The 25186-nt window shown below is 43.8% G+C and overlaps 1 long non-coding RNA gene across 2 annotated transcripts; it reads left to right on the top strand.

Annotated features, from left to right (window-relative positions):
- Positions 1-19968: 19968 nt before the first annotated feature.
- Positions 19969-24664, top strand: LOC124004668. Of its 2 annotated transcripts, none has more exons than XR_006833505.1 (3): positions 19969-20000; positions 22738-22812; positions 23012-24664. It is a non-coding gene; the product is annotated as an uncharacterized LOC124004668 (long non-coding RNA). The 2 variants fall into 2 exon arrangements; XR_006833504.1 differs by having other exon boundaries at positions 19996-20052.
- The last annotated feature ends 522 nt before the right edge of the window (positions 24665-25186 follow it).

Here is a 25186-nt window from a genome sequence, read left to right as displayed (position 1 = left end):
TCCTCAATGCCATCGGAAGAATCCCAGAACTTATTCAAGGCTGTGCTGGCAAAACAGTCCTGTAGCTTAGCACCTGCGTCCTCTGACCACTTCCTTATTGAGTGAATCACTGGTACTTCCTGCTTTAGTTTTAGGTTGTAAGCAGGAAAAGAGGATAGAGTTATGGTCAGATTTTCCAAATGGAGGGCAAGGGAGAGCCTTGTACGTGTCTCTGTGTGTGGAGTAAAGGTGGTCTAGATTTTCTTCCCTCTGGTTGCACATTGAATATGCTGGTAGAAATGTTGTAAAATCGATGTAAGTTTCCCTGCATCCAAGTCCCCAGCCACTAGGAGTGCCGCCTCTGGATGAGCATTTTCCTGGATGAGCATTATAGATCGTTGAGTGCCGTCTTAGTGCCAGCATCGGTTTGTGGTGGTAAATAGACAGCCATGGAAAATATAGATAAAAACTATCTTGGTAAATAGTGTATACACAATGGAGTTTCTGGCCATACTCTTGGCTGCAGAGTGGGTGGAGGATGTGAGGACACAGCAATATGCTACTGTTATTTTTCACTGTCTATTTACTGTTGTTTTTTATTTCTTTACTTATCTATTGTTCACCTAATACCTATTTTTTTAAACTTAAATTGCACTGTTGGTTAGGGCCTGTAAGTAAGCATTTCACAGTAAGGTCTACACCTGTTGTATTCAGTGCACGTGACAAATACACTTTGATTTGATTTGACAGACAGGCGGGGGAAGAGGTGAAGCCAGACAGGGTAGTCATCTTTTCTGACTTCTGTGCAGCACTGATGAGCTTATATTAATTCATGTCACAGAGCAGACAAGATGTCTTGTATGAGATTTTGCAGTGCCTGTTTAGATTGAAACACATGGGGGGTATTTGTGAGGTTCCTCTGGGTGTCAGCTCATGTGGGAGTAGAAGGGAATGAGGAGGTGGATGTTCTCAAACATCCTAATGTTGACATGGAAATGCCAATAAGAAAAGCAGAAGCCAAGGGACTAATAAGAACAGTAGTCAAAAACAAATGGAACAGGGAGGGAAAGGGAAGACACCTGTGTAAGATCCAGAAGAAGGTGGGGGCAGGGAGGTCCTCAGGTCGAGAGATAACTTTTTAAAAGATTCGTTCCATGTTTATTTCACTTTTGTATATTATCTACTTCACTTGTCATGTTTTGTCATTGGTTATCATGTCTTGTCTCTGTGCTTCCCTTCTATTCGTTTCCCTCTGCTGGTCTTATTAGGTTCTTTCCCTCTTTCTATCCCTCTCTTCCCCTCCCTCTCTCCCTCTCTCGCTCTCTCTCCTTATCGTTCCGTTCCTGCTCCCAGCTGTTCCTCATTTACTCTTTTCACACCTGTCCCCTATTTTGCCCTCTGATTAGAGCCACTATTTCTCCCTCTGTTTTCCGCTTCTGTCCTTGTCGGATCCTTGTATGATGTTCGCTGTTCTGTGTCCTTGTCTCGCCCTGTCGTGTTTTATCTTCTTCAGATGCTGCGTATGAGCAGGTGTCTTAGTCTGCTACGGTCGGTGCCTTCCCGAAGCAACCTGCAGTCTATGGTCGAGTCTCCAGTCAGTCCTCGCTACTACGAGTGGATTTCAGTTGTTCCTGTTTTGTTTTCTCCTTGATATATCCAGGATTATTACTTTTGTCATTTACTGGAATAAAGACTCTGTTTTCGTTAAGTCGCTTTTGGGTCCTCATTCACCAGCATAACAGAAGGATCCGACCAAGAATGGACCCAGCGACTACGGATTCTCGTAACACTGCCGTCGAGATCCAGGGAGCAATGCTCGGCAGACACGAGCAGGAATTGTCTGCTGCTCGTCATGCCGTTGAGACCCTGGCCGCTCAGGTTTCCGACCTCTCAGGACAGTTTCAGAGTCTTCGTCTCGTGCCACCAGCTACTTCCTGGTCTTCCGAGTCTCCGGAACCTAGGGTTAATAACCCACCATGTTACTCTGGGCAGCCCACTGAGTGCCGCTCCTTTCTCACGCAGTGTGATATTGTGTTCTCTCTCCAACCCAACACATACTCAAGAGAGAGAGCTCGGATTGCTTACATCATTTCACTCCTTACTGTTCGGGCTCGAGAGTGGGGCACAGCTATCTGGGAGGCAAGGGCTGAGTGTTCTAACAATTATCTGAACTTTAAAGAGGAGATGATACGGGTTTTTGATCGTTCAGTTTTTGGTAGGGAGGCTTCTAGGGCCCTGGCTTCCCTATGTCAAGGTGATCGATCCATAACGGATTACTCTATAGAGTTTCGCACTCTTGCTGCCTCTAGTGACTGGAACGAGCCGGCGTTGCTCGCTCGTTTTCTGGAGGGACTCCACACTGAGGTTAAGGATGAGATTCTCTCCCGGGAGGTTCCTTCCAGTGTGGACTCTTTGATTGCACTCGCCATCCGCATAGAACAACGGGTAGATCTTCGTCACCGAGCTCGTGGAAGAGAGCTCGCGTTAACGGTGTTCCCCCTCTCCGCATCGCAACCATCTCCTCCCTCCGGCTCAGAGACTGAGCCCATGCAGCTGGGAGGTATTCGCATCTCGACTAAGGAGAGGGAACGGAGGATCACCAACCGCCTTTGCCTCTATTGCGGTTCTGCTGGACATTTTGTCAATTCATGTCCAGTAAAAGCCAGAGCTCATCAGTAAGCGGAGGGCTACTGGTGAGCGCTACTACTCAGGTCTCTCCATCTAGATCCTGTACTACTATGTCGGTCCATCTACGCTGGACCGGTTCGGCTGCTTCATGCAGTGCCTTGATAGACTCTGGGGCTGAGGGTTGTTTTATGGACGAAGCATGGGCTCGGAAACATGACATTCCTCTCAGACAGTTAGGGAAGCCCACGCCCATGTTCGCCTTAGATGGTAGTCTTCTCCCCAGTATCAGATATGAGACACTACCTTTAACCCTCACAGTATCTGGTAACCACAGTGAGACCATTTCCTTTTTGATTTTTCGTTCACCTTTTACACCTGTTGTTTTGGGTCATCCCTGGCTAGTATGTCATAATCGTTCTATTAATTGGTCTAGTAATTCTATCCTATCCTGGAACGTTTCTTGTCATGTGAAGTGTTTAATGTCTGCTATCCCTCCTGTTTCTTCTGTCCCCTCTTCTCAGGAGGAACCTGGTGATTTGACAGGAGTGCCGGAGGAATATCATGATCTGCGCACGGTCTTCAGTCGGTCCAGAGCCAACTCCCTTCCTCCTCACCGGTCGTATGATTGTAGTATTGATCTCCTTCCGGGGACCACTCCCCCTCGGGGTAGACTATACTCTCTGTCGGCTCCCGAACGTAAGGCTCTCGAGGATTATTTGTCTGTTTCTCTCGACGCCGGCACCGTAGTGCCTTCTTCCTCTCCCGCCGGAGTGGGGGTTTTTTTTGTTAAGAAGAAGGACGGTACTCTGCGCCCCTGCGTGGATTATCGAGGGCTGAATGACATAACGGTTAAGAATCGTTATCCGCTTCCCCTTATGTCGTCAGCCTTCGAGATTCTGCAGGGAGCCAGGTTCTTTACTAAGTTGGACCTTCGTAACGCTTACCATCTCGTGCGCATCAGAGAGGGGGACGAGTGGAAAATGGCGTTTAACACTCCGTTAGGGCATTTTGAGTACCGGGTTCTGCCGTTCGGTCTCGCTAATGCTCCAGCTGTTTTTCAGGCATTAGTTAATGATGTACTGAGAGACATGCTGAACATCTTTGTTTTTGTCTACCTTGACGATATCCTGATTTTTTCACCGTCACTCGAGATTCATGTTCAGCACGTTCGACGTGTACTCCAACGCCTTTTAGAGAATTGTCTCTACGTGAAGGCTGAGAAGTGCGCCTTTCATGTCTCCTCTGTCACATTTCTCGGTTCTGTTATTTCCGCTGAAGGCATTCAGATGGATCCCGCTAAAGTCCAGGCTGTCAGTGATTGGCCCGTTCCAAGGTCACGTGTCGAGTTGCAGCGCTTTCTAGGTTTCACTAATTTCTATCGGCGTTTCATTCGTAATTTCGGTCAAGTTGCTGCCCCTCTCACAGCTCTTACTTCTGTCAAGACGTGCTTTAAGTGGTCCGGTTCCGCCCAGGGAGCTTTTGATCTCCTCAAGAAGCGTTTTACGTCCGCTCCTATCCTTGTTACTCCTGACGTCACTAAACAATTCATTGTCGAGGTTGACGCTTCAGAGGTGGGCGTGGGAGCCATTCTATCCCAGCGCTTCCAGTCTGACGATAAGGTCCATCCTTGCGCTTATTTTTCTCATCGCCTGTCGCCATCGGAACACAACTATGATGTGGGTAACCGCGAACTGCTCGCCATCCGCTTAGCCCTAGGCGAATGGCGACAGTGGTTGGAGGGGGCGACCGTTCCTTTTGTCGTTTGGACTGACCATAAGAACCTTGAGTACATCCGTTCTGCCAAACGACTTAATGCACGTCAAGCTCGTTGGGCGTTGTTTTTCGCTCGTTTCGAGTTCGTGATTTCTTATCGCCCGGGTAATAAGAACACCAAGCCTGATGCCTTATCCCGTCTCTTTAGTTCTTCTGTGGCTTCTACCGATCCCGAGGGGATTCTTCCTGATGGGCGTGTTGTCGGGTTGACTGTCTGGGGAATTGAGAGACAGGTTAAGCAAGCACTCACTCACACTGCGTCGCCGCGCGCTTGTCCTAGTAACCTTCTTTTCGTTCCTGTTTCTACTCGTCTGGCTGTTCTTCAGTGGGCTCACTCTGCCAAGTTAGCTGGCCACCCCGGCGTTCGGGGTACACTTGCTTCTATTCGCCAGCGGTTTTGGTGGCCTACTCAGGAGCGTGACACGCGCCGTTTCGTGGCTGCTTGTTCGGACTGCGCGCAGACTAAGTCAGGTAACTCTCCTCCTGCCGGTCGTCTCAGACCGCTTCCCATTCCTTCTCGACCATGGTCTCACATCGCCTTAGACTTCATTACCGGTCTGCCTTCGTCTGCGGGGAAGACTGTGATTCTTACGGTTGTCGATAGGTTCTCTAAGGCGGCACATTTCATTCCCCTCGCTAAGCTTCCTTCCGCTAAGGAGACGGCACAAATCATCATTGAGAATGTGTTCAGAATTCATGGCCTCCCGTTAGACGCCGTTTCAGACAGAGGTCCGCAATTCACGTCACAGTTTTGGAGGGAATTCTGTCGTTTGATTGGTGCTTCCGTCAGTCTCTCTTCCGGTTTTCATCCCCAGTCTAACGGTCAAGCAGAAAGGGCCAATCAGACGATTGGTCGCATATTACGCAGCCTTTCTTTTAGAAACCCTGCGTCTTGGGCAGAACAGCTCCCCTGGGCAGAATACGCTCACAACTCGCTTCCTTCGTCTGCTACCGGGCTATCTCCGTTTCAGAGTAGTCTGGGGTACCAGCCTCCTCTGTTCTCGTCCCAGCTCGCCGAGTCCAGCGTTCCCTCCGCTCAGGCGTTTGTCCAACGTTGTGAGCGCACCTGGAGGAGGGTGAGGTCTGCACTTTGCAATTACAGGGTGCAGACTGTGAGAGCCGCCAATAAACGTAGGATTAAGAGTCCTAGGTATTGTCGCGGCCAGAGAGTGTGGCTTTCCACTCGTAACCTTCCCCTTACGACAGCTTCTCGCAAGCTGACTCTGCGGTTCATTGGTCCGTTCCGTGTCTCCCAGGTCGTCAATCCTGTCGCTGTGCGACTGCTTCTTCCGCGACATCTTCGTCGCGTCCACCCTGTCTTCCATGTCTCCTGTGTCAAGCCCTTTCTTCGCGCCCCCCGTTCGTCTCCCCCCCCCCCCCCGTCTTTGTCGAGGGCGCACCTATTTACAAGGTACGAAAGATCATGGACATGCGTTCTTGGGGACGTGGTCACCAGTACTTAGTGGATTGGGAGGGTTACGGTCCTGAGGAGAGGAGTTGGGTTCCATCTCGGGACGTGCTGGACCGTTCGCTGATTGATGATTTCCTCCGTTGCCGCCAGGGTTCCTCCTCGAGTGCGCCAGGAGGCGCTCGGTGAGTGGGGGGGGTACTGTCATGTTTTGTCATTGGTTATCATGTCTTGTCTCTGTGCTTCCCTTCTATTCGTTTCCCTCTGCTGGTCTTATTAGGTTCTTTCCCTCTTTCTATCCCTCTCTTCCCCTCCCTCTCTCCCTCTCTCGCTCTCTCTCCTTATCGTTCCTGCTCCCAGCTGTTCCTCATTTACTCTTTTCACACCTGTCCCCTATTTTGCCCTCTGATTAGAGCCACTATTTCTCCCTCTGTTTTCCACTTCTGTCCTTGTCGGATCCTTGTATGATGTTCGCTGTTCTGTGTCCTTGTCTCGCCCTGTCGTGTTTTATCTTCTTCAGATGCTGCGTATGAGCAGGTGTCTTAGTCTGCTACGGTCGGTGCCTTCCCGAAGCAACCTGCAGTCTATGGTCGAGTCTCCAGTCAGTCCTCGCTACTACGAGTGGATTTCAGTTGTTCCTGTTTTGTTTTCTCCTTGATATATCCAGGATTATTACTTTTGTCATTTACTGGAATAAAGACTCTGTTTTCGTTAAGTCGCTTTTGGGTCCTCATTCACCAGCATAACATCACTTGCTTTGGCAATGTAACGTATCTTTCTCATGCCACAAAAGCCCCTTGAATTGAATTAATGACAAACAAAACTCTAATATACCTTGATTAGATAAGTATTCACCCACCTCAATACATGTCAATACATGGCAGAAACACCTTTGGCAGTGATTGCAGCTGTGTGTCTTCCTGGCTAAGTCTCATAAGAGCATATTTATGTCAAAACTGTATTCAAGAGAATTATGTTTTCAGTGTTCATAAACCCAATTGAATTGATTACTCAGTCTGATACCCAGAATTTGTAGGAAACTGGTTGGAATGAATCAGATGGAGGCCCAGCTACAATTGTCAGGAATGTTTATTTAGAGAGCTCTGCCTATCATTTCCGGTATATTGGTCTATATACCTCACATTTCGTCATAAATGTCCCTCCTCCTTACAGATACAATGGCAACATAGTTCACAAGTCTTCTCCTACTCATAAATAGTGTGCCACCTGTTAAACAATCTACTACAAGCCCAAGGTCTCTCCCCTCCCTGGGTGGGGACAGAATGTCCTGTAAGGAACACAGTATTCCATCCTGTCTGACGATAGCTCCATTTTGTTTCTCACTTACACCCTGCTTACATACTAAAAAGGAACAGAAAGTCCTTGTTCTAATTTGACTAAAACTACACACATTAGATTTAGTTTTATGATTATAATACGTTTCATACAATCATACAGTGACAGGGTAGTATTATGTTAGTTTTAGTTCTACATGAAATGTATACTGAATTTAATCATTATTCATAAAATCATTAACTGTTTTCTTCTAGGATTTTGCCTGTGCTAGCGTCATCAATTTTTTTTCATCCTGAAAAACTACCCAGTCTTTGCTGATGTAAAGCATACCCATACAATGCTTTTACATATCTACACTGCTTGCCATTTGGGGTTTTAGGCTGGGTTTCTGTATAGAACTTGGTGACATCTGCTGATGTAAAAAGGGCTTTATAAATGTGATTGATGATGCAGCCACCACCATGCTTGAAAATAAGGAGGCAGTTACTCAGTGATGTGTTGTGTTTGCCTCAAACATAAAGCTTTGCATTTAGGCCAAAAAGTGTATTCCCTTGCCGTGCTTTTTCTCTCTCCCAATATTACTTTAGTGCCTTGTTGCAAAGATATGCATGTTTTTGAAGACCTTTATTCTGTATATTTATATTCTTCTTTTCACTGACATCTGTCGTGGAAATTCTAACCTAGTGGGAGAGACAGTAATTTCAAGCAATTCATCATTATTTCATTATTGCAATAATGAAGCTGGTCAGCAGCACACTCTGTGGGTAGGTGAGAGCTTGACAATACAGAGAACGCAAGGGGATTATATAGAAACCTCAAAACTGCTTAGTCATGGTTGATTCCGGCCTTCCCTGGTGCATCTGAGCTCCCCAATCCCTTTGTGTCAACCTTGTGGTCGAATGCACCGGGTGTTGATCACCCCACCTTGGCTTAGTGTCGCAGGAAGAGGATGCTTTAGAACAATAACGATTCTGTTTCTGCTCCTTGAGCTATCTATGGTTGCCAGATGTGTCCTTGGCTGTACGCTCAGAATGGCTGTGGGGAGTGAAAGTGGGAGAGCGGAACCAACCCTGGGGCAGGGGAAGTGGTGAAACTCTTGTAGTTACACCCCTCCATATGTGCACAGCAATATGCCTTATTTATTCCTTTAACCTCTTACAGCTACCCCCCTACTTTTTTCAATGTCCACCTGAAGACATACCCAAATTTAACTGCCTGTAGCTCAGGCCCAGAACCAAGGATATGCATATTATTAGTTTAATTTGAAAGAAAACACTCTGAAGTTTGTGTAAATGTAGGAGAATAAAACACAATAGATCTGGTTTAGATAATACAATGAAAAAACCATATGTTTTCTCATTGTTGTATCATCATCTTTAAAATCAACAAGACAAAACAAATATTCAGATAGGATGATGGGGACAATTTCAGTGAAAAACATAAGAGGGCAACAGTACTTGTGCAAAGTGTCAGAATAATAATGACATTTATCATGAAGTCACCCAGGTGTCCCACACAAGTAGCCCAAATGTCCCCAAGTGAAGTTGTATATTTTGAATGGAATAACTATACAAAATACCAAAATGGTATTCTAACACCCCCCCCCCCCAAAATGGATAAAAAACATGAAAAAAAAAACATTTACAAAATAACACTTTCAATATTTGGAAGAACCTCAGTCCTCTACACAATATTGTGCTGCTGATGCCAGGTGTCATAGCAGCCTCTGTAAAACAGAGGGTCACCAAGCATGTGGTGCAGGTGATGGGGGACTTCATTTTGCAAAGAACACAGCGACGCCTCCATGCTGTGCCCTTTTGGCCCTGAGGCACATCCATGCGGGGGGGAGGGGCTTTCCACTGCTCTTAGCCATTTCCTTGTGTAGGATGAATGCATTCACCACAGCAATGTCGATGAAATGATAGAAGGTCTTGTACCATTCATCGTCTTGGAGAAAATTGTAATAGCCTATCAGCGCATCTGACAGGTCCACACCTCCCATGCTCTTGTTGTAGTCCTTTATTGCAGTTGGAATGGGGACATGTTTTGCGGTCCATGCCCCAGTAGAGCTGAGACAACGGGTGTCCGGCCGGATGGACACCTTGGCACTGGGGGCTCCCATTCGGAGTCAGTGTCACTGTGAAATAAAATGTTCAGTTAGAATAGTTTCACATATGAGCCCTGTATCAACAGGTATAATCAACAGATATATAGAGTACAGGGAACATAAGGTTGAATATATTATTATAGACCTGCTAGATCTACTGTCTCATTTACATTATGACAGACCAGCTAGATCTACTGACTATTTTATATTATGACATTTCAGCTACTGTCTCTATTCCAAAAAAGTATTTAGTCAGCCACCAATTGTGCAAGTTCTCCCACTTAAAAAGATGAGGCCTATGATGAAAATAGGTACTTCAACTATGACAGACAAAATGAGAAAAAAAATCCAGAAAATCACATTGTAGGATTTTTAATGAATGTATTTGCAAATTATGGTGGAAAATATGTATTTGGTCACCTACAAACAAGCAAGATTTCTGGCTCTCACAGACCTGTAACTTCTTTAAGGGGCTCCTCTGTCCTCCAGTCGTTACCTGTATTAACGGCACCTGTTTGAACTTGTTATCAGTATAAAAGACACCTGTCCACAACCTCAAACAGTCACACTCCAAACTCCACTATGGCCAAGACCAAAGAGCTGTCAAAGGACACCAGAAACAAAATTGTAAACCTGCACCAGGCTGGGAAACCTGAATCTGCAATAGGTAAGCAGCTTGGTTGAAGAAATCAACTGTGGGAGCAATTATTAGGAAATGGAAGACATACAAGACCACTGATAATCTCCCTCGATCTGGGGCTCCACGCAAGATCTAACCCCGTGGGGTCAAAATGATCACAAGAACGGTGAGCAAAAATCCCAGAACCACATGGGGGGACCTAATGAATGACCTGCAGAGAGCTGGGACCAAAGTAACAAAGCCTACCATCAGTAACACACTACGCCGCCAGGGACTCAAATCCTGCAGTGCCAGACGTGTCTCCCTGCTTACGCCAGTACATGTCCAGGCTCGTCTGAAGTTTGCTAGAGAGCATTTGGATGATCCAGAAGAAGATTGGGAGAATGTCATATGGTCAGATGAAACCAAAATATAACTTTTTGGTAAAAACGCAACTCGTCGTGTTTGGAGGACAAGGAATGCTGAGTTGTATCCAAAGAACACCGTACCTACTGTCAAGCATGGGGGTGGAAACATCATGCTTTGGGACTGTTTTTCTGCAAAGGGACCAGGACGACTGATCCGTGTAAAGGAAAGAATGAATGGGGCCATGTATCGTGAGATTTTGAGTGAAAACCTCCTTCCACCAGCAAGGGCATTGAAGATTAAATGTGGCTGGGTCTTTCAGCATGACAATGATCCCAAACACACCGCCTGGGCAACGAAGGAGTGGCTTCGTAAGAAGCATTTCATGGTCCTGGAGTGGCCTAGCCAGTCTCCAGATCTCAACCCCCATAGAAAATCTTTGGAGGGAGTTGAATGTCCGTGTTGCCCAGCAACAGCCCCAAAACATCACTGCTCTAGAGGAGATCTGCATGGAGGAATGGGCCAAAATACCAGCAACAGTGTGTGAAAACCTTGTGAAGACTTACAGAAAACGTTTGACCGCTGTCATTGTCAACAAAGGGTATGTAACAAAGTATTGAGATAAACTTTTGTTATTGACCAAATACTTATTTTCCACCATAATTTGCAAATAAATTCATTAAAAATCCTACAATGTGATTTTCTGTTTTTTTTCTCATTTTGTCTGTCATAGTTGAAGTGTACCTATGATGAAAATTACAGGCCCCTCATCTTTTTAAGTAAGAGAACTTGCACAAGTGGTGGCTGACTAAATACTCTTTTGCCCCACTGTATATTATGACAGACCAGCTAGATCTACTGTCTTTATTAAATTACAGCAGACCAGCTGTATCTACTGTCTCCATTTCCGTTTGGCCATTGTTGTGGGCCTGCCCTCCCCTCAACAGCCTCAAATAGGCTATTGCATATGGGGGTGGGGTGAGGTGGATCGGCAGACACGCATCTCTGCCATGCTCCCTCTAATCCACAATATGTACAGTGCCTTGCGAAAGTATTCGGCCCCCTTGAACTTTGCGACCTTTTGCCACATTTCAGGCTTCAAACATAAAGATATAAAACTGTATTTTTTGTGAAGAATCAACAAGTGGGACACAATCATGAAGTGGAACGAAATTTATTGGATATTTCAAACTTTTTTAACAAATCAAAAACTGAAAAATTTTGGGCGTGCAAAATTATTCAGCCCCTTTACTTTCAGTGCAGCAAACTCTCTCCAGAAGTTCAGTGAGGATCTCTGAATGATCCAATGTTGACCTAAAAGACTAATGATGATAAATACAATCCACCTGTGTGTAATCAAGTCTCCGTATAAATGCACCTGCACTGTGATTGTCTCAGAGGTCCATTAAAAGCGCAGAGAGCATCATGAAGAACAAGGAACACACCAGGCAGGTCCGAGATGTTGTGAAGAAGTTTAAAGCCGGATTTGGATACAAAAAGATTTCCCAAGCTTTAAACATCCCAAGGAGCACTGTGCAAGCGATAATATTGAAATGGAAGGAGTATCAGACCACTGCAAATCTACCAAGACCTGGTCGTCCCTCTAAACTTTCAGCTCATACAAGGAGAAGACTGATCAGAGATGCAGCCAAGAGGCCCATGATCACTCTGGATGAACTGCAGAGATCTACAGCTGAGGTGGAAGACTCTGTCATAGGACAACAATCAGTCGTAAATTGCACAAATCTGGCCTTTATGGAAGAGTGGCAAGAAGAAAGCCATTTCTTAAAGATATCCATAAAAAGTGTAGTTTAAAGTTTGCCACAAGCCACCTGGTATACACACCAAACATGTGGAAGAAGGTTCTCTGGTCAGATGAAACCAAAATTGAACTTTTTGGCAACAATGCAAAACGTTATGTTTGGTGTAAAAGCAACACAGCTCATCACCCTGAACACCCTATCCCCACTGTCAAACATGGTGGTGGCAGCATCATGGTTTGGGCCTGCTTTTCTTCAGCAGGGACAGGGAAGATGGTTCAAATTGATGGGAAGATGGATGGAGCCAAATACAGGACCATTCTGGAAGAAAACCTGATGGAGTCTGCAAAAGACCTGAGACTGGGACGGAGATTTGTCTTCCAACAAGATCCAAAACATAAAGCAAAATCTACAATGGAATGGTTCAAAAATAAACATATCCAGGTGTTAGAATGGCCAAGTCAAAGTCCAGACCTGAATCCAATCGAGAATCTGTGGAAAGAACTGAAAACTGCTGTTCACAAATGCTCTCCATCCAACCTCACTGAGCTTGAGCTGTTTTGCAAGGAGGAATGGGAAAAAAATTCAGTCTCTCGATGTGCAAAACTGATAGAGACATACCTCAAGCGACTTACAGCTGTAATCGCAGCAAAAGGTGGCGCTACAACGTATTAACTTAAGGGGGCTGAATAATTTTCACGCCCAATTATTCAGTTTTTGATTTGTTAAAAACGTTTGAAATATCCAATAAATGTCGTTCCACTTCATGATTGTGTCCCACTTGATGTTGATTCTTCACAAAAAAATATTGTTTTATATCTTTATGTTTGAAGCCTGAAATGTGGCAAAAGGTCGCAAAGTTCAAGGGGGCCGAATACTTTCGCAAGGCACTGTATAAACAGCTGAAGATGCGCTTTACCAAAATAGTGCTGTGCGTAACATGCGCTGCTCCTTCCAGTATGAATCTTCAATGGCGAATGACCCTCTTTATGCCGGAGTTTACTACATGGGTTGGTCTTCCAAACACATAACCATTACATATTGCCGTTTACCTCAGCTCATTGGCTATCGAACAAGCTAGATTTCAAGACGAACAGTGGTCATTGGGTTAAAATACAGTCAATCAACGAAACAGAGGTCATATCATTGGTGCACAATGATGTCATTACTTGTTGTCTTCAAATCGGTTTCTTTCAGTCAACACGTTCCGCGAAATGACCCATCACATTTGGTTGTGTTACAAACAACCAGTTGATTGCAATGAAACCAAACATGACTGGAAAAGTCACGTTTAGTATGTGTATTTACATCGAATGTGTCTTTGAAAATTGAATGAGACGGAATTCACGACACAAGCGGTTCGTGTTAGGCTATAAAAATGGATTTTATCAAACAAAAGACCATTCATTGTGTAACAATGAGCATTAGGATTGCAAACAGAGGAAGATTGTCAAAGGTAAACTATTTATAAACTATTTATTTATTTTATTGCAATTTGTGACATTGTTACTCCTGTGCTGGTTGAAAGTTTTATGGGGCTCTGTCCTCAGATCCTTTTTTTAAAATCTGACAACGCGGTTGGATTAGCAAGATTCTAGGCTTTCGAAACATGAGACACTTGTATTTTGATGAATGTTTAATATGACTATTTATGTAGCGATCACCGTCTGTTGTTGAATTGAATCCCGCTAACGCGTTCGGTGTGGAGAGAAGTTAAGCAGAGAGCTCTTTACCATTACTAAGCTCCTATTATAAATGTCATGACGTTGCCCTCTTTGGACACAGAGAGCACAATCCCCCTACCTCTGCACCCTCCCCCTCTCGCTCTCTCCTATACTCATGCTGCTGTGGTCAGAGTAAATTCCTGGAGGAGATTCTTCCTCATGGCCAGACAGTACAGAGAGAGTGAGTTTTCATAGAGAGAACAAAGGAATTTCTTCCACCTCACAGAACTTGACAACCGAACAATATTCATGTTCTGGAGAATGTACAAAAGATTGGTGAAGTAACGAGCTACGAACTGGTCCATTTGGCACAATTTTGTGAAACTCATGAGAGAAAATACAGCCACCTTACCATAACCCTGTTTATACAGGCGTCTCAGTTATGAGGCTTTATGAGAGACAATAAAATATATGTTCGATAATATATCAACCGAGTGTGTAGCGTTTTCCATTACAGCGGGAGGAACAATGGCCGGTTTACTCAATTGCGGCACTAACTCACTCTGAGAGCCCCCACCTCTCCACTTACGCAATATGATCCTTCATACTCATTTTTCAAAATAAAAGCCTGAAACTATCTCTAAAGACTGTTGACACGTTAGGGAAGCCAGAGAAAAAGGAATCTGGCTGATATCCCTTTAAAACAGAACAGGCACGCATAGGAACACAGACGTTTAAAAATGAGAGGCTCTTCCTGATTGGATTTCCTCAGGCTTTCGCCTGCAATATCAGTTGTTATACCCACAGACAATGTTTTTTTTACAGTTTTTGAAACTTGAGTGTTTTCTATCCTAATCTGTAATATATTCATATTCTAGCATCTGGTCATGAGAAATATGCCGTTTACTTTGGGAACGTTATTTTTCCAAACATAAAAATAGTGCACCCTAGCGTCAAGAGGTTAAGGTTTGAGTAGAGACCAGCTTACCTCGATAACCACGAGAGGGCTAAGGTTGCAGACCAGGTATTTCTCTTGCTGAATTCTTAACCATTGTAACGGTCGTCGTCTGATGAGGAAGAATTGGACCAGCGCAGCGTGGTAAGTGTTCATGACTTTTATTAAACTGAACACTGAAACAAAAATAACAAAGTGCAAACCAAAACAGTCCTGTCAGGTGCAGAACACTAAACAGAAAATGACTACCCACAAAACATAGGTGGGGAAAAGCTACCTAAGTATGGTTCCCAATCAGAGACAACGATAGTCAGCTGTCCCTGATTGAGAACCATACCCGGCCAAAACAAAGAAATACAAAACCTAGAAAACGGAACAATTAATGCCCACCCCAAATCACACCTTGACCAAACCAAAATAGAGACATAAAAAGTTCTCTAAGGTCAGGGTGTGACAACCATACCACGTGGTTAATCTCTTAGACTATCGATACCGATGGAATAAAAACAAATCTTTGATACTAATTACTGCAGCTAGGAATTATGTACCCATGAATGCGAGGACCGACAACCGCCAAAACATCTATTCTATAACGACATTAATGAATGTTACTCTGAACTATCCATTCTAACCACAGCAGAGAGAGAGAGAGCGAGAGAGGGCAGGCAAACTCTCCAACAGAAACAAACTTTTCAACAGAGATCCTGACGACACACTGAGCGTAAAAATATATATTGATTGCAATTAGTCCCGAATGAGTGAGCGTTCATGTACAAAGGATTAGCATTTCAATTGTTATAATTATCAACTTTATAGGGTCTTATCTCAGTCGACCCCAACTTCCCCTTTGTCCACCAAGCCTCGATCCCGGTTTATCCCACTTGGGAAACTCTGCTATCACTTCCTTGTAACTATCTACTGTGTGTTTATGCATTTCTGTGAATTAGTTAGTAAATAAATAATTTAAGACAATTGATGTATGGATGACTCATAGTGAAGACTGGGATCGTGCAGATAACCAACAATTTACGACATTTGGAATGAGACTAACGTGAGGTGAAGAATAATTCATTAATTTGAAGGCTAATTGATCAGATATTAAAATATCTGAAAGATGTAATCTGAATATTTGGTGCACCGACATCCTAGTTAATTACAGTTACATGATTAATTAGTTTAATCGCGTAATAATAATTACAGAGAGTGTGGTAGAAAATCGGTTCAAATATGACACAACCAAGAACTCTGTGAAAATCAATAGGCTTTTAATAACAAGGTATCGCAGGCCGGAGTGGTCTGTGGAACACACACCCTTTTTCAGAGCACTCGCTCTGAGTTATACCATACCACATAAGTCCCTCCCATATGCAAATTAAGTTACATCCCAATCCGTGCATCCTGCTTGTTCAGCCCAATAACGCCCACATCTGCTGTCCGTCAGATTATAATGATGACAAGACCCTTGCTTATTAAAGATATTATATATTAAAGTATATATTAAAGATAATATACGTCCCTCAATCCTATGGCCTGTGTGTTGACCCTGTAATTAACTCCATGTGTCCTTTTGTATGTGTGTCTTTTATCTCGGATCAGCGGACTGTGTGTCTCCTCTAGTTTTAGTGTGTCCAGCTGTCCTGGTGCCCATGTGTCGCCTTCTCTTCATATGGTTGTCTAAGATCAACAGACTTATGTGTCTCCCCTGTCATGTGATTGATGTCTATAATCCATCAATTGGTCATTTGGCTAAACCCCTCCTTTGTATATCCCTCTGAGCTTTGTATGTCCAGCTATTCTAGGCGTCTGTGTCTGCAGTTTTAGTGATTCCAGCTGTCCCATACACCCATGGCCTTTCTCTGGCTTCCTGTCCTATACAATAGACAATGCATTTTACCAGACAATATTTGTGTTGTTCCATATATGTACATAATTTCTCCCATAAGTGTTATTTGATAAAATAAGTCTTCCGTTTTAATGATGCCAAAGACATGACATAAAGCTACAAATAATGATATAGGTACATTACTAGATCCTGCAAACACTTTTCACTCACACATCCATAAGCAGTTTCCTTCCTGTCTTGCAGCTCAGTTCAAAAGGATGACTGTATCTTATGATGTGTCTGGGTGGTTTAATGCATCCTCCACAGCATAATTATTCATTTGACCATGTTTAAAGAGATATTAACTGTCTGATTTGTTATTGTTACCCATCTACCAATCACTGCCCTTTGTTATGAGGCTTTTGAAAATCTCCCTGGTCTTTCCAGTTGAATCTGTGATTTAAATGTAATACCTGACTGAGGGACCTTACAGATTTTCTACGTGGGACAGAGGGAAGGGTAGTCATTCAAACATCATGTTAACCCCTATTTGACAGTGAGTCCATATACAGTCGGAAGTTTACATACACCTTAGCCGAATACGTTTAAACTCAGTTTCTCAAAATTCCGGGCATTTAATCCTAGTAAAAAATCTCGGTCTTAGGTCAATTATGATCACAACTTTATTTTAAGAATGTGAAATGTCAGAATAATAGTAGAGAGAATGATTTATTTCAGCTTTTATTTCTTTCATCACATTCCCAGTGGGTCGGAAGTTTATATACACTCAATTAGTATTTGGTAGCATTGCCTTTAAATTGTTTAACTTGGGTCAAACATTTCGGGCAGCCTTCCACAAGCGTCCCACAATAAGTTGGGTGAATTTTGGCCCATTCCTCCTGAAAGAGCTGGTGTAACTGAGTCAGGAATGTAGGCCTCCTTGCTTGCACATATATCCACATAAGTTTCCTACCTCATGATGCCATCTATTTTGTGAAGTGCACCAGTCCCTCCTGCAGCAAAGCACCCCCACAACATGATGCTGCCATCCCCGTGCTTCACGGTTGGGATGGTGTTCTTCGGCTTGCAAGCATCTCCCTTTTTCCTCCAAACATAATGATGGTCATTATGGCCAAACTGGTCTGATGAAACAAAAATAGAACTGACGACATTTCTCTAAAAAGTCTGATCTTTGTCCCCATGTGCAGTTGCAAACCGTAGTCTGGCTTTTTTTTAATGGCGGTTTTGGAGCAGTGGCTTCTTCCGTGTTAAGAGGCCTTTAAAGTTATGTCGATATTGGACTTGTTTTACTGTGGATATAGATACTTTTGTACCTGTTTCCTCCAGCATCTTCGCAAGGTCCTTTGCTGCTGTTCTGGGATTGATTTGCACTTTTCGCACCAAAGTACGCTCATCTCTAGGAGACAGGACGCATCTCCTTTCTGAGCGGTATGATGGCTGCGTGGTCCCATGGTGTTTATACTTGCGTACTATAGTGACGGCTTTGGTGTCACCCTCCATGCCTCTCAGGGTGTTCCCCAGACCGAGGTAGTGTGGAGTGGTTTGATGTGTCATCACCACTATGGAGTTGGACAGCAGGGGGCGCTATGAGCTGGAGAGTGAAGTAATATAATATAATATATGCCATTTAGCAGACGCTTTTATCCAAAGCGACTTACAGTCATGTGTACATACATTCTACGTATGGGTGGTCCCGGGGATTGAACCCACTACCCTGGCATTACAAGCGCCATGCTCTACCAAATGAGCTACAGAAGGACCACAAGTGACCCTGTGGTTGAACAGTACTCAGTACTGTCTGTTACAGCCGAGCTGAGACAGGGTTCTGGACCAGAGTTTCACCAAGTCTCTCACACTCCACCCAACACCAGATACAATATCAGGGTGTTATGGTTTGTTCTTTGACTCAATGTTGTTTTCAGATCCTTTATTTACAATTATTTTTACGATTGAATATTTTCATCAAATCTTTGTTTTATTCTTCTGGTGCAGTATACCTAACTGAGTCCATTGCGATGTGATAGTATACTTGCGCAAAATGATTTGGGGGAGCTGCAGGTCTCAGAAGGTGATGTTATTGTGCGAAGCTAAGCTGACTGCAGCTCGCTCCACCACCACATCCACCCCCTTTAACCATGTCCTTCTCCAAAGCAAGCTGTGAGTGTTTTTAACAATAATCTACTACAGTTCATAAAACACTAGAGGGGAATGTTGCTTATTTCTGTGACTGAGGTTGAGTGTTCCTTCTTCTCTCCTACCTTCCACAGTGTGCTGTGTGATGCCTGCTGAGCAGAGGAGCAGAATGTTAATATATCCCCTGCTGCTAGTGCTGCCGCGATTTGGTTCTCCTCTTATCCAGGAAGCAGGAGACCAAAAAGGATAAAAATAAAAAACAGAAGAATGGCCTTCACTCCATGGTCACTCAAGGTTTTATGCCTGAGCAATTAACATTGCTTGTTTACAGAGATAAAAGGAAGGAAAGTTGTTTTGCAAAATCAGAACTACACTACAATACTTCATACACAAAGTTCAACACTTTACTGTTGACACATTCCTTACAGGACTCAGACTAACACAACATTATACGAGGAATGGGAGATGCACACCACACACACAACCTTGTCTGACAATTGTCTGGCCTAGCTGGACGGTCACCCACATATAACATTTTAACTAACAATTAATTTGCATATAGTCTGCCCATTTCCCTCCCGATATCTCAATTTGTGCCACCCATAAGTGAGAAATGTACATGCCAAGAATAGACCATGTCTGGAGACTGACCATGACTCCCAGGCGTTCCATGAACGCTTTCCATAAACATGAGGTGAACTGTGAGCCACGGTCTGACACAATGTCCTCTGAGATATCATACTAACCATAACCCCTAGCCTAGCTAACGTTAGCCAGCTAGATAACATTAGCCACCTAGCTAGAATTCGTAACATATACATTTTAAAAATGTGTAACATATTGTACATTTCGCAAATTTGTAACATATTGTACAAATTGTAATTCATAACATATCATATGAAATGGGTGATGGACAGCCACAGATGAATATATACCAGATGAAACATAACATATCATACTAAATGGAATGTCTCGGATATACGTGCAGAATAATTCTAAATTCTCTGAGACCAGGTTGAATGTGCCACCTTCATAAAGCAAGGACTTCCTTACATGATGCTAGGCAAAGGTATTGAACAGGAATATGTGGTGGTGGATGTGTGCTTGAGAGGACAGGTACTAGTGCTAGTGAACTATTATAATCCCTGTCAGATATTGGACCTGGAAGTGCTGGAGAGGGTGGAGGGCCAGGATAGATGTAAGGTTATGTGGTGTGGGGATTTTGGCCAAATGATGGAAAATCTGATGGAAAAGAAAGATATGGTGTGTCCGAATGATGGCCGAGGGACCATGACTGATGGAGCCACAGGGAAAGAGTCTGCCTTGAACCTCACTCTGGTATCTAGTGCGATGGCAGGAATCTGTGAGTGGGAGGTATGGGAGGAGTCGACAGTAGGGAGTGATCATTACCCAATAGTATACACAGTAGACCGGAGGGAGGAGGAAGTGTCAGTGGATGGAGTAGGCAGGTGAGTGTTTGGAAGGGCGAAGTGGGATCAGTTTCAGGAGCTGAGTGAGCAGGTAATGGCTCAGATGGATATGAGAGGGGATGTGGATAGTTTGAATAACTGGGTGAGAATAGCATTAGTGGGGCAGCTACTGAGGCTAATCCTAAGAGTTCAGGGAGGAAGAAAGCAGTCCCATGCTGGACGGAGGAGTGTGGAGCGTTGGTGAGGAGTAGGAAGGAAGCAGTAGAAGTACCAATCCGGAAGCCAGGGAAGGGCCCAATGAGGCCAACAAGCTGTCGGCCAGTAGCTTTAACATCACATGTATGTAAGATTATGGAACGTATGATTACGGAGAAGCTAAATTACTTCCTGGAGAGCAAGGGGCTAGTATCACCACATCAGAGTGGGTTTAGGAAAGGTAGGGGAACTTTGGACCCAGTGCTCTGCTTAGAAGCAGAGGTCAGTAAGGCTCAGGTGAACAAGGAGATTGTTGTTGCTGTCTTTTTGATGTGGAGAAGGTGTATGATATGATGTGGAAGGATGAGTTGTTAATCAAGATTGATATTATGGGGATAGGAGGAAATACGTACACCTGGATAAAGGATTTCCTGTTTGGAAGGTCTATCCAGGTGAGGGTGGGGATGTCTCATCAGGCTACCATCAGCTACCTAGTGGATAACGGAACACTACAGGGGAGCGTGATTAGTCCTCTGTTGTTCTCAATCATGATCAATTATGTTTACTCTCAGGTATAGCCGTATATTGGGAGGTTGTTATTTGCAGATGATGGGGCCTTATGGAAGAGGGGAAGAAATGTGCCATACATAGTCAGGAAGGTACAGAAAGCAATTGATGAGGTAGAGCAGTGGGCATTAATGTGGGGATTCAGGTTCTCTGTAGAGAACTCAGATAGTGTTCTTTACCATGAGGAAGGGGGGAGATGAGGTATGCTTGAGGTTAAACTTGGAGGGTGGGGGCCTTCATGTTCCTTGGGGTATACTTTGACACTAGACTGACTTGGGCAGAACATATAGAGAGAGTGGTGGGAAAGTGTAAGAAGGTGCTACATGTGATGCGCTGTCTGATGGGGAAGGAGTGGGGGGCTGGGCATTCCTCATTTAGGACCATGTATGTTGCATTGATCCAATCTGTAATAGACTATGGCAGTATAGCATATGGTTCGGCAGCCCGGACCTCATTGGAAAGACTAGATGTTATGCAGGGGCAAGGACTCAGAGTATACAGTGGGGCGTTTCGGACGTCCCCTGTGGCTGCACTACAGGTGGAGATGGGGGATATGCCATTGCAGATTAGAAGACAGCAGCTGGCAATTAATTATTGGATCAACCTACAGGGACATGTTGTGTCTTATCCTGTGTAATGGATTTTACAGGCTTGCTGGGAACTTGAACGAAGAATGAACATGAGTTTTGGGTGGGTGGGTAATACCCAGGCGAAGGAGATGGGACTGTATGGAAGAAATTTAGTCCAACGGTTACTATTCCTGTAAATCCAGCATGGCTACTCCCGCCTCCAGTAGTTGATTTAGAAGTGTTGGAGAGACTACAGAAAGATAGGGAGGATGCGTTTAAGAGATTTGTTTAAGAGACAGACGCCTGTATACAGTGTATCAGGATTTTGTGGCAATTTACACAGATGGTTCAACAGATCCAAGGATAAAACATACTGGGTCAGCATTTGTAGTGCAGGAATGTGGGGTGGAAGTCAGGAAATCTGGCTGTATATACGGCAGAGCTGATGGCCATACTGTTGCCCTTTCAGTGGGTGGAGGAAGTCAAGCCAGACACAGTAGTTATTTGCTCTGATTCATGGGCAGTGTTAATGAGTCTACAGTCATTTAGCTCACGTAGCAGATAATTCCTGCTTCATGAGGTGTTACAAACCCATGGCAGGATTAGACAGATGGGTATAAAGATAATATTTACTTGGGTCCCAGCCCATGTGGGGGTGGAGGGGAACGTGGCAGTTGATGTACTGGCTAAATAAGCACTTAGTAGTGGGGATGTTGTGGTTTCAATGTGCAAGGCAGAGGCAAAAAGCCTGATATGGATAGTGATGGTGCAGAGATGTCAGAATCAGTGGAATAGAGATATCAAGGGCAGGCATTTATTTCAAGTACAGAGGAAAGTCAGGGAGGGAAGGGATAGAAAGGAAGGGACAGAAGAGCTGGGTCTTTCAGCATGACAATGATCCCAAACACACCGCCCGGGCAACGAAGGAGTGGCTTTATAAGAAGCATTTCAAGGTCCTGGAGTGGCCTAGCCAGTCTCCAGATCTCAACCCCATAGAAAATCTTTGGAGGGAGTTGAAAGTCCGTGTTGCACAGCAATATATATTATATGCAACGCAGGACAAGCAAGATAAACTAGTAATATCATCAACCATGTGTAGTAACTAGTGATTATGTGAAAATTGATTGTTTTTTATAATATAAGTTTAATGCTGGCTAGCAACTTACCTTGGCTCCTTGCTGCACTCACGTAACAGGTGGTCAGCTTGCCACGCAGTTTCCTCGTGGATTGCAATGTAATCGGCCATAATCAATTGTTATGAAAACTTGAAATCTGTCCTAATTAATTGGGCCATGTCGATTAATCGGTCGACCTCTAATCATGACTCTTGGTCCATCTGACTGAGACAGGTATAACCATGCATGGTGTAACTCAAGCCATATATTATTTTCAATATATGGATGTGATCCCCATTGTTTTCCCACATATAAGCTTTCTTTTTACAGGTCCACTCAAAAGCATGCGGGATGAAAAGACAATTGTCATCTCACAGCTTCTTCCGATTTCATTGCTTTTCTCAGGTAGCTAGTTTTCATATTCCATCTTCTTATCATGTGTACATTTGTATATGAACATTTAGTAAAGCATCATTTAGAATGCTGGTTTTACAACAACCGTCACTATGAAGCACAAAAGTATCACAGTATCTTTGTTGATCAAATACAAGATAATTTAAGTTTCTCCGTAATCTATGGCTGTATTGTCTGTCTTGTTCCTTAGTCGTTATTGAGGTTCAGTTTCCTATTCCACCTATGGGAGTGGCAGCTCCGGGCAGTGACATCACCCTTAGATGCTCTTTCTCTTCGTCTAAAAACCTGAACCTCAACCAACTGGTCATCAACTGGCAGCGTGGAGAATCAATGGTGGTCCACAGCTATTACCATGGAAGAGATCAGCTGGACAGAGTGTTGTTTACAAAGGATGCACCCATCTGTTTGAAGACCAGCTCGCTGTGGGAAATGTATCACTTAGACTGAGTGGTGTGCAGCCGAGTGACCAGGGCCCATACACTTGTGATATGACAGATGAACAGGCTAGCACCCTGGAAAAGCTACTACTTTTAGTGAGATGTTAGAGAGTGTATTTTTGTCTGTTCAGGTTTTTTTCAGGAATCTTTTGTCATTGGGGGATTAAGGGACATAAAATTATTAAGCAATCTGCACAAAAGTATTAAGCTATGGCCTAAAGCCCTTTGCACCCCTGGCCCCCTTCAAGAATCCACAGCTCAGCTGTCTGTACAGTCATCCTGTGACAGCTTCATCGTCACCCTCACCTCCTCCCAGGGTTTCCCCCAGCCTGATGTGTGGTAGACGGACTCCATTGGAGGAGACATCTCCAATTAGAGCCACGGCCGTATCAGTCTGGACAGCAGGGGGCGCTATGAGGTCCACAGCTCCATGGAGGTCAGGCCAAACAGTACACTCACCATCATTGCTGAAATGAGACTGGAGGATCTTAATCAAAGCTTCACCCGCTCGATCACCCTCCACCCACTCCCAGGTAAAGGTGCGACCTACCAACAGGTTTAAGGGTAGAGCAATGTGACCAAGCATGGATCACTGATTTAGTGATTAAATATTAAACCATTTCATAATGACTAATGGCTAAACCCTGACAAGAGGTTACCCTTACAAAAATTCTGCAATGTATGAATTCTAGACAAAATTTGTAGTCAAACACCCATCCTAAATATGGATTTGACATTTCACTTTGAGGGCAAATGAGTCATATGAGCATTGTGTATAGATGTACTTCATGCAAGAATAACACCATTGCAGAGTGCAACTTTCCATGACAGGAACTGTTTACAATGCCCTCAATGAAAGGTTCAGTGACCAGGCAGTACTACTAGAGGAACAGGTCTTTGGGATGTGAAGCTGAAAGCCTGTCTCTTTCTCTCTCCACCTCTTCAACAGAATGCTGTGAGCTGCCTCTTGCAACCGGGGGCAGACCGGCTTTGGTATTATTAGGGATAGTTAGCAGCATTAGCAATGCCACTATTATTAGGGATAGTTAGCAGCATTAGCAATGCCACTCATATTGTACTTCAGATGCCTGAAACACACCAACACCAGCTGGTCCCACATGACTATACAACAGGACAAGATGAGGCTCATGAAACAGAGACTTGATACATAATGAACAAAAATTAGTTATAAAAGTCTAAGCTTACAGGACTGTTTCAATGTCACAAATATAGGTGTGTGTGTTGCTGTCTTCTGAAATATTTCCACTCCCTATTGGTAATGTATTATAGAGTACTTCTTGTATTATAGAGTACTGCTTACTTAGTTTTTTGGGGGATGCGAAGGGTGGCTACTTTGAAGAATCTCAAATAAAAATATATTTTGATTTAATTAAAACTGTTTTTGGTTAAGGCATGATTTCATACAGTGTTATTTCATAGTTTTGATGTCTTCACTATTATGCTACAATGTAGAAAATAGTACAAATAAAGAAAAACCTTTGAATGAGTTGGTGTGTCCAAACATTTGACTGGTACTGTACATTTTGTCCAATGTCATTGTCAAAGGTGGCCTGGTAACAACAACTGGGAAAAGTACTATCCACCTTACAGTTGGGCTGGTTGTAAAGTTGATGCTACATGCTGTTGTGGATGTGACTGCAACTTCTGGGGCATATTACAGAAATATTTCACGTTATTACATGATACTTGGTGTCACTCTGAGACAGTTCATTACATTACCAATTTACTGTTGCTGCAACGCAGGCATTTTGAAAAGCAACTGTTCAACCAGCATATCAACCAATAGTTGTTACAAGCTGTTGCAACAAGACATGTTTGACTAACCTTGAGCCACCCACAGAAGGTAGATATGCAAATACAACACACTTACTCCTTCATCACCACCTTAAGTATATTTGTTTTATAAA

This window comes from Oncorhynchus gorbuscha, linkage group LG19, assembly GCF_021184085.1.
Source record: "Oncorhynchus gorbuscha isolate QuinsamMale2020 ecotype Even-year linkage group LG19, OgorEven_v1.0, whole genome shotgun sequence".
NCBI classification, from domain to species: Eukaryota; Metazoa; Chordata; class Actinopteri; order Salmoniformes; family Salmonidae; genus Oncorhynchus; species Oncorhynchus gorbuscha.
The sequence above is the reverse complement of the archived record's forward strand: the minus strand, read 5'-3'. Positions and strand labels throughout refer to the sequence as shown.